General features: G+C 56.2%; 2 non-coding genes and 1 pseudogene across 2 annotated transcripts; all 3 read left to right on the top strand.

The window, feature by feature from the left end:
- Positions 1–3,423: 3,423 nt before the first annotated feature.
- Positions 3,424–5,332, top strand: LOC126444061 (small subunit ribosomal RNA). The gene has a single exon (XR_007582386.1). It is a non-coding gene; the product is annotated as a small subunit ribosomal RNA (ribosomal RNA).
- A 353-nt stretch (positions 5,333–5,685) lies between these two features.
- Positions 5,686–5,840, top strand: LOC126444066 (5.8S ribosomal RNA). Its single transcript, XR_007582389.1, has one exon. It is a non-coding gene; the product is annotated as a 5.8S ribosomal RNA (ribosomal RNA).
- A 188-nt stretch (positions 5,841–6,028) lies between these two features.
- LOC126444067 (large subunit ribosomal RNA) overlaps positions 6,029–10,000 on the top strand; it is a 6,680-nt pseudogene continuing 2,708 nt past the window's right edge.

The raw sequence follows: 10,000 nt of genomic DNA, 5'->3' as shown, positions 1-10,000 counted from the left end.
GTTGTGCCTTAACCTAACCTACGTTGTGCCTTAACCTAACCTACGTTGTGCCTTAACCTAACCTACGTTGTGCCTTAACCTAACCTACGTTGTGCCTTAACCTAACCTACGTTGTGCCTTAACCTAACCTACGTTGTGCCTTAACCTAACCTACGTTGTGCCTTAACCTAACCTACGTTGTGCCTTAACCTAACCTACGTTGTGCCTTAACCTAACCTACGTTGTGCCTTAACCTAACCTACGTTGTGCCTTAACCTAACCTACGTTGTGCCTTAACCTAACCTACGTTGTGCCTTAACCTAACCTACGTTGTGCCTTAACCTAACCTACGTTGTGCCTTAACCTAACCTACGTTGTGCCTTAACCTAACCTACGTTGTGCCTTAACCTAACCTACGTTGTGCCTTAACCTAACCTACGTTGTGCCTTAACCTAACCTACGTTGTGCCTTAACCTAACCTACGTTGTGCCTTAACCTAACCTACGTTGTGCCTTAACCTAACCTACGTTGTGCCTTAACCTAACCTACGTTGTGCCTTAACCTAACCTATGTTGTGCCTTAACCTAACCTATGTTGTGCCTTAACCTAACCTATGTTGTGCCTTAACCTAACCTATGTTGTGCCTTAACCTAACCTATGTTGTGCCTTAACCTAACCTATGTTGTGCCTTAACCTAACCTATGTTGTGCCTTAACCTAACCTATGTTGTGCCTTAACCTAACCTACGTTGTGCCTTAACCTAACCCATATTGTACCTTAACCTAACCCATATTGTACCTTAACCTAACCCATATTGTACCTTAACCTAACCCATATTGTACCTTAACCTAACCCATATTGTACCTTAACGTAACCTAATTTGTGCCTTAACGTAACCTAATTTGTGCCTTAACGTAACCTAATTTGTGCCTTAACGTAACCTAATTTGTGCCTTAACGTAACCTAATTTGTGCCTTAACGTAACCTAATTTGTGCCTTAACGTAACCTAATTTGTGCCTTAACGTAACCTAATTTGTGCCTTAACGTAACCTAATTTGTGCCTTAACGTAACCTAATTTGTGCCTTAACGTAACCTAATTTGTGCCTTAACGTAACCTAATTTGTGCCTTAACGTAACCTAATTTGTGCCTTAACGTAACCTAATTTGTGCCTTAACGTAACCTAATTTGTGCCTTAACGTAACCTAATTTGTGCCTTAACGTAACCTAATTTGTGCCTTAACGTAACCTAATTTGTGCCTTAACGTAACCTAATTTGTGCCTTAACGTAACCTAATTTGTGCCTTAACGTAACCTAATTTGTGCCTTAACGTAACCTAATTTGTGCCTTAACGTAACCTAATTTGTGCCTTAACGTAACCTAATTTGTGCCTTAACGTAACCTAATTTGTGCCTTAACGTAACCTAATTTGTGCCTTAACGTAACCTAATTTGTGCCTTAACGTAACCTAATTTGTGCCTTAACGTAACCCATGTTGTGCCTTAACGTAACCCATGTTGTGCCTTAACGTAACCCAATTTGTGCCTTAACGTAACCCATGTTGTGCCTTAACCTAACCTATATTGTGCCTCAACCTAACCTATATTGCGCCTTAACCTGACGCACGTTGTCGCTGAACCTGCTCTGTAATTGTTATGCAACTCGTTAAATTAGTGTAGTGTTGCCTAACCGCAACCCTCGCAATATAGTTCGCTATTCGCACTGCCCGGTCCCCTGTGTATCGCGTCATGTTAAACACCTTGCAGGTGTTGCTGACTTTCCACATGCTCCTGCTATACACTGTAATGTGGATAGCAGCAGGACGTACATGCCCCCCCCCCTTCCCCCCTGCCTTCGCAAGCTGGTCGTTGAGAAGTTTGCATGTTCAATGCCCTTCGCATGCCGACGTACTCAGCCTACGTTGTGGTACGGCCTGTCACCTGTCCGCCGATGTACGCAAAACCCACAAACTGTACTGCACATTGGTCCGTATGTACTGAATGATACATCGTGGCACATGTGTGACCGTACGACGACTGCGCCTAGCAACGGCAGACCATACAGTCCAAATATTGTGCACGCAGCTACGTGTCGTCTCCCTATAAGAGCTGGATTGCAGTGTGGTACGCCATTCAGACGTGTGGGAGGAACGGACGCCCTGGATGGCGATCAGCATGAGCAGTCTGTTGATGTAGTGGAGCGTGTATTCGGACGTAGTCGTCTCTTCTCACACACCGTGATAGCATGTTGCACCGCGTTCCACATCTGCGACATCCTGCAGAGGCCGGCTGACAGTCGTTCGCGCAATGGACACCGCATACGTACGGGGGCTACCTTCCACGTGTTCTCGAGGCGTGCACATGTTGTTGCGTCTATGTGGGCAGACGTAGTGTGTTGTGACACCTGACACAGGCATGCAATACTCGTTGCAAATGGCGATGGACGTCTACGTTTGCTGGTGACGTTACGCAAATGAACAACAGGTAACCCGTTGTGGTGCGGTTGTTCTCGCTAGAGGTGAATCAGTGTTGGCGACGATCGGTCGAGCTATTAACCGGTTGTTTCAGGGATACCCACCATGCCCACGAACGTGAAAGGGGACCCACCATGCCCACGAACGCGAAAGGGGATCTGGGTGTGAGGCGATACGCGGCGGTGGCTGGGTGGGACCGTCCCCGGCCGGTGAGGGGGGGCCGCCCGGCGTGCTGGCAGCGCGGTGCGTGGGCGCACGCGCTACAGCCGGCTGGTGGGGGCGGCCAGTGGCAGGCGCGCCGGCCGACGGACGCGGCAGGCGGCGCAGCTGCGCGCCGGCGCCCCCTGCTCGCGGCGCCTTGCGGCCAAAGTAGGTCCTCGCGGGCCCGGTGCGAAGCGCGGTGGCCATCTGCAGTGTGCTGGTCCGATTGAGGACTGTGTGCGCTGAGGATGCGCCGCCGCCCGGCGCTCGGCGCCGCGACGCCGTCTGCTGCTCGGTCGCCCCAGCGGTTCTCGCAGGTGGTTTGTATCGCAGCTGTGCGGACGTGTTGGCGCGTGCGCTGTGCTGGGAGAGTTCGCTTCGGCACCCAAGTGGGGCTTTTGTCCTTCTGTGGCGCTGGCGTTGGAGCTGCCGGTCACCGTAGGTGGCGCGTGTTGTCTCCCGCCGGCAATGCCACGACAGCACGCTCCCGGGCCTCTGTCGGCAGCGGCAAGCTCAGTTGGGAGCACGGGTGGTCGCACCTAAAGCGTCTACTCGCCTAACTCCGGGCGATTGCGCCTCTCTCGAACCCGACCAAGTACTTAGGACGGCGCTGCGCGCCGCCGGGACCTGAGAGGGTTTCGAGGTGTGTTGTGCAGGGGAGCTCAGCCTCCTCCTGTTTGCAGAATAATTGAGCGGACGCTTGCGTGTTCGCGCGGGCCCCCGGGACACACTCCCGGGCGGCCGGCTGCTCAGCTCTAGTTGACGCAGCTCCCTGGTTGATCCTGCCAGTAGTCATATGCTTGTCTCAAAGATTAAGCCATGCATGTCTCAGTACAAGCCGCATTAAGGTGAAACCGCGAATGGCTCATTAAATCAGTTATGGTTCCTTAGATCGTACCCACGTTACTTGGATAACTGTGGTAATTCTAGAGCTAATACATGCAAACAGAGTCCCGACCAGAGATGGAAGGGACGCTTTTATTAGATCAAAACCAATCGGTCGGCTCGTCCGGTCCGTTTGCCTTGGTGACTCTGAATAACTTTGGGCTGATCGCACGGTCCTCGTACCGGCGACGCATCTTTCAAATGTCTGCCTTATCAACTGTCGATGGTAGGTTCTGCGCCTACCATGGTTGTAACGGGTAACGGGGAATCAGGGTTCGATTCCGGAGAGGGAGCCTGAGAAACGGCTACCACATCCAAGGAAGGCAGCAGGCGCGCAAATTACCCACTCCCGGCACGGGGAGGTAGTGACGAAAAATAACGATACGGGACTCATCCGAGGCCCCGTAATCGGAATGAGTACACTTTAAATCCTTTAACGAGTATCTATTGGAGGGCAAGTCTGGTGCCAGCAGCCGCGGTAATTCCAGCTCCAATAGCGTATATTAAAGTTGTTGCGGTTAAAAAGCTCGTAGTTGGATTTGTGTCCCACGCTGTTGGTTCACCGCCCGTCGGTGTTTAACTGGCATGTATCGTGGGACGTCCTGCCGGTGGGGCGAGCCGAAGGCGTGCGACCGCCTCGTGCGTGCTCGTGCGTCCCGAGGCGGACCCCGTTGAAATCCTACCAGGGTGCTCTTTATTGAGTGTCTCGGTGGGCCGGCACGTTTACTTTGAACAAATTAGAGTGCTTAAAGCAGGCAAGCCCGCCTGAATACTGTGTGCATGGAATAATGGAATAGGACCTCGGTTCTATTTTGTTGGTTTTCGGAACCCGAGGTAATGATTAATAGGGACAGGCGGGGGCATTCGTATTGCGACGTTAGAGGTGAAATTCTTGGATCGTCGCAAGACGAACAGAAGCGAAAGCATTTGCCAAGTATGTTTTCATTAATCAAGAACGAAAGTTAGAGGTTCGAAGGCGATCAGATACCGCCCTAGTTCTAACCATAAACGATGCCAGCCAGCGATCCGCCGCAGTTCCTCCGATGACTCGGCGGGCAGCCTCCGGGAAACCAAAGCTTTTGGGTTCCGGGGGAAGTATGGTTGCAAAGCTGAAACTTAAAGGAATTGACGGAAGGGCACCACCAGGAGTGGAGCCTGCGGCTTAATTTGACTCAACACGGGAAACCTCACCAGGCCCGGACACCGGAAGGATTGACAGATTGATAGCTCTTTCTTGATTCGGTGGGTGATGGTGCATGGCCGTTCTTAGTTGGTGGAGCGATTTGTCTGGTTAATTCCGATAACGAACGAGACTCTAGCCTGCTAACTAGTCGCGTGACATCCTTCGTGCTGTCAGCGATTACTTTTCTTCTTAGAGGGACAGGCGGCTTCTAGCCGCACGAGATTGAGCAATAACAGGTCTGTGATGCCCTTAGATGTTCTGGGCCGCACGCGCGCTACACTGAAGGAATCAGCGTGTCTTCCTAGGCCGAAAGGTCGGGGTAACCCGCTGAACCTCCTTCGTGCTAGGGATTGGGGCTTGCAATTGTTCCCCATGAACGAGGAATTCCCAGTAAGCGCGAGTCATAAGCTCGCGTTGATTACGTCCCTGCCCTTTGTACACACCGCCCGTCGCTACTACCGATTGAATGATTTAGTGAGGTCTTCGGACTGGTACGCGGCATTGACTCTGTCGTTGCCGATGCTACCGGAAAGATGACCAAACTTGATCATTTAGAGGAAGTAAAAGTCGTAACAAGGTTTCCGTAGGTGAACCTGCGGAAGGATCATTACCGACTAGACTGCATGTCTTTCGATGTGCGTGTCGTGTCGCGCAACACGCAGCTACCTGTACGGCTCGCAGTAGCCGTGCGCCGCGTGCGGAACCACGCGTTCGTCTCAAAACTAACGGCAATGTTGTGTGGTACGAGCGCTGAAGCGCTGGAGCGGCTGGCCTGCGGCACCTGGCGCCTGGCGCCGGTTTTGAATGACTTTCGCCCGACTGCCTGTCCGCTCCGGTGTGGAGCCGTACGACGCCCATCGGCCGTGAGGCCGTTGGACACTGAACGCTGGAACAGGGCCGCCACACGCCTCAGTCCCGCCTATGCAACTGTCTCGAAAGAGATGGTGGAAACTATGAAAAGATCACCCAGGACGGTGGATCACTCGGCTCGTGGGTCGATGAAGAACGCAGCAAATTGCGCGTCGACATGTGAACTGCAGGACACATGAACATCGACGTTTCGAACGCACATTGCGGTCCATGGATTCCGTTCCCGGGCCACGTCTGGCTGAGGGTCGGCTACGTATACTGAAGCGCGCGGCGTTTGCCCCGCTTCGCAGACCTGGGAGTGTCGTGGCCGCCTGTGGGGCCGGCCGCGTCTCCTTAAACGTGCGATGCGCGCCCGTCGCCTGGCGGTTCGCATACCGGTACTTACTCGGTAGCGTGCACAGCCGGCTGGCGGTGTGGCGTGCGACACCTCGTACAACGACCTCAGAGCAGGCGAGACTACCCGCTGAATTTAAGCATATTACTAAGCGGAGGAAAAGAAACTAACAAGGATTCCCCCAGTAGCGGCGAGCGAACAGGGAAGAGTCCAGCACCGAACCCCGCAGGCTGCCGCCTGTCGTGGCATGTGGTGTTTGGGAGGGTCCACTACCCCGACGCCTCGCGCCGAGCCCAAGTCCAACTTGAATGAGGCCACGGCCCGTAGAGGGTGCCAGGCCCGTAGCGGCCGGTGCGAGCGTCGGCGGGACCTCTCCTTCGAGTCGGGTTGCTTGAGAGTGCAGCTCCAAGTGGGTGGTAAACTCCATCTGAGACTAAATATGACCACGAGACCGATAGCGAACAAGTACCGTGAGGGAAAGTTGAAAAGAACTTTGAAGAGAGAGTTCAAAAGTACGTGAAACCGTTCTGGGGTAAACGTGAGAAGTCCGAAAGGTCGAACGGGTGAGATTCACGCCCATCCGGCCACTGGCCTCCGCCCTCGGCAGATGGGGCCGGCCGCCCGCGCGGAGCAATTCGCGGCGGGGTCGTGTCCGGTTGCCTTTCCACTCGCCGCGGGGCGGGGCCGTTCCGGTGTGCGGTGGGCCGCACTTCTCCCCTAGTAGGACGTCGCGACCCGCTGGGTGCCGGCCTACGGCCCGGGTGCGCAGCCTGTCCTTCCGCGGGCCTCGGTTCGCGTCTGTTGGGCAGAGCCCCGGTGTCCTGGCTGGCTGCCCGGCGGTATATCTGGAGGAGTCGATTCGCCCCTTTGGGCGCTCGGGCTCCCGGCAAGCGCGCGCGGTTCTTCCCGGATGACGGACCTACCTGGCCCGGCCCCGGACCCGCGCCGCTGTTGGCTCGGGATGCTCTCGGGCGGAATAATCGCTCCCGTCAGCGGCGCTTCAGCTTTGGACAATTTCACGACCCGTCTTGAAACACGGACCAAGGAGTCTAACATGTGCGCGAGTCATTGGGCTGTACGAAACCTAAAGGCGTAATGAAAGTGAAGGTCTCGCCTTGCGCGGGCCGAGGGAGGATGGGGCTTCCCCGCCCTTCACGGGGCGGCGGCCTCCGCACTCCCGGGGCGTCTCGTCCTCATTGCGAGGTGAGGCGCACCTAGAGCGTACACGTTGGGACCCGAAAGATGGTGAACTATGCCTGGCCAGGACGAAGTCAGGGGAAACCCTGATGGAGGTCCGTAGCGATTCTGACGTGCAAATCGATCGTCGGAGCTGGGTATAGGGGCGAAAGACTAATCGAACCATCTAGTAGCTGGTTCCCTCCGAAGTTTCCCTCAGGATAGCTGGTGCTCGTACGAGTCTCATCCGGTAAAGCGAATGATTAGAGGCCTTGGGGCCGAAACGACCTCAACCTATTCTCAAACTTTAAATGGGTGAGATCTCCGGCTTGCTTGATATGCTGAAGCCGCGAGCAAACGACTCGGATCGGAGTGCCAAGTGGGCCACTTTTGGTAAGCAGAACTGGCGCTGTGGGATGAACCAAACGCCGAGTTAAGGCGCCCGAATCGACGCTCATGGGAAACCATGAAAGGCGTTGGTTGCTTAAGACAGCAGGACGGTGGCCATGGAAGTCGGAATCCGCTAAGGAGTGTGTAACAACTCACCTGCCGAAGCAACTAGCCCTGAAAATGGATGGCGCTGAAGCGTCGTGCCTATACTCGGCCGTCAGTCTGGCAGTCATGGCCGGTCCTTGCGGCCGGCCGCGAAGCCCTGACGAGTAGGAGGGTCGCGGCGGTGGGCGCAGAAGGGTCTGGGCGTGAGCCTGCCTGGAGCCGCCGTCGGTGCAGATCTTGGTGGTAGTAGCAAATACTCCAGCGAGGCCCTGGAGGGCTGACGCGGAGAAGGGTTTCGTGTGAACAGCCGTTGCACACGAGTCAGTCGATCCTAAGCCCTAGGAGAAATCCGATGTTGATGGGGGCCGTCATAGCATGATGCGCTTTGTGCTGGCCCCCGTTGGGCGAAAGGGAATCCGGTTCCTATTCCGGAACCCGGCAGCGGAACCGATACAAGTCGGGCCCCTCTTTTAGAGATGCTCGTCGGGGTAACCCAAAAGGACCCGGAGACGCCGTCGGGAGATCGGGGAAGAGTTTTCTTTTCTGCATGAGCGTTCGAGTTCCCTGGAATCCTCTAGCAGGGAGATAGGGTTTGGAACGCGAAGAGCACCGCAGTTGCGGCGGTGTCCCGATCTTCCCCTCGGACCTTGAAAATCCGGGAGAGGGCCACGTGGAGGTGTCGCGCCGGTTCGTACCCATATCCGCAGCAGGTCTCCAAGGTGAAGAGCCTCTAGTCGATAGAATAATGTAGGTAAGGGAAGTCGGCAAATTGGATCCGTAACTTCGGGATAAGGATTGGCTCTGAGGATCGGGGCGTGTCGGGCTTGGTCGGGAAGTGGGTCAGCGCTAACGTGCCGGGCCTGGGCGAGGTGAGTGCCGTAGGGGTGCCGGTAAGTGCGGGCGTTTAGCGCGGGCGTGGTCTGCTCTCGCCGTTGGTCGGCCTCGTGCTGGCCGGCGGTGCAGGATGCGCGCGCCTGCGCGGCGTTCGCGCCCCGGTGCTTCAACCTGCGTGCAGGATCCGAGCTCGGTCCCGTGCCTTGGCCTCCCACGGATCTTCCTTGCTGCGAGGCCGCGTCCGCCTTAGCGTGCTCCTCCGGGGGCGCGCGGGTGCGCGGATTCTCTTCGGCCGCCATTCAACGATCAACTCAGAACTGGCACGGACTGGGGGAATCCGACTGTCTAATTAAAACAAAGCATTGCGATGGCCCTAGCGGGTGTTGACGCAATGTGATTTCTGCCCAGTGCTCTGAATGTCAACGTGAAGAAATTCAAGCAAGCGCGGGTAAACGGCGGGAGTAACTATGACTCTCTTGTCGCTCTTGAGTGCCTATGGGGGCCGGTCACACATGAGGAGGTCGCCGCCGCGTTGCCGCCCAGGGGATCAGCGGCCGGGCCGGACGGCCTTACCCCAGCGGAGTTGCGGCGCCTGCCGCACGAAGTCCTGGTGAAAGTGATGAATCTCTTCCTTCTGGCCCGCGCCCTCCCGGAACGCCTGCTTCGCGCGCGGACGTCCCTTCTCCCGAAAACGGCTGCACCAACATCCCCCGCTGACTTTCGCCCCATTACGGTCTGCTCGGTGTTGGCGCGGACCTTTCACAAGGTTCTCGCGTCACGCCTGATGCGCGCTTGTGCTGTGGACGAACGTCAGCGGGCATTCATCCCTCGGGATGGGATGTTGGAAAATACTTTCATCTTGGACACTGCTCTCACCGACGCAGTTCGCTCCTGCCGCTCTGTCTTTGTGGCATCGATCGACGTTTCGAAGGCATTCGATTCGGTGGATCATGCTGCCCTTCGCCCTGTGCTGAAGGCGCATGGCCTACCGGATTGCTTTGTCGAGTACGTCGAGCGGTGCTACGAGGGCAGCACGACAGTGATAGCGGACGGCGCCGGCGTGGGCGTGTCTGTGCAGCCAGCACGGGGCGTTCGCCAGGGCGATCCCCTCTCCCCCCTCCTGTTCAACTTTGCGGTGGACTACGTTTTAGGCCAACTGCCCTCCCACATCGGAGCTCGGATCCTCGGTCGCAGAGTCAACGCTGCGGCCTTTGCAGATGACGTCTTGCTGTTTGCAGCGACCCCGAGGGGCTTGCAGTCCCTCATCGACGCAGCTACCGCAGCCCTCGCCCACCTGGGGCTGCAGATCAACGCCCGGAAGTGTTTCACCCTCGCCTTAGTCGCGTCAGGGCGCGAGAAGAAGGTGAAGGTGGACAGCAATGTCACCTTCACAGCAGGCAATACCACCATGCCTGCCCTGCGTGTGGGTGAAACCTTCCGGTACCTGGGGCTGCAATTTTCCACGGCGGGTCGCTGCGTCTTCAATCCACGTCGCCACCTGGTGGAGCAGCTGGACGTCATCTCCCGAGCTCCGCTGAAGCCGCAACAGCGCCTCCACGCTCTCACCAA

This window comes from Schistocerca serialis, unplaced genomic scaffold (assembly GCF_023864345.2).
Source record: "Schistocerca serialis cubense isolate TAMUIC-IGC-003099 unplaced genomic scaffold, iqSchSeri2.2 HiC_scaffold_219, whole genome shotgun sequence".
Classification (NCBI taxonomy): domain Eukaryota; kingdom Metazoa; phylum Arthropoda; class Insecta; order Orthoptera; family Acrididae; genus Schistocerca; species Schistocerca serialis.
The sequence above is the reverse complement of the archived record's forward strand: the minus strand, read 5'-3'. Positions and strand labels throughout refer to the sequence as shown.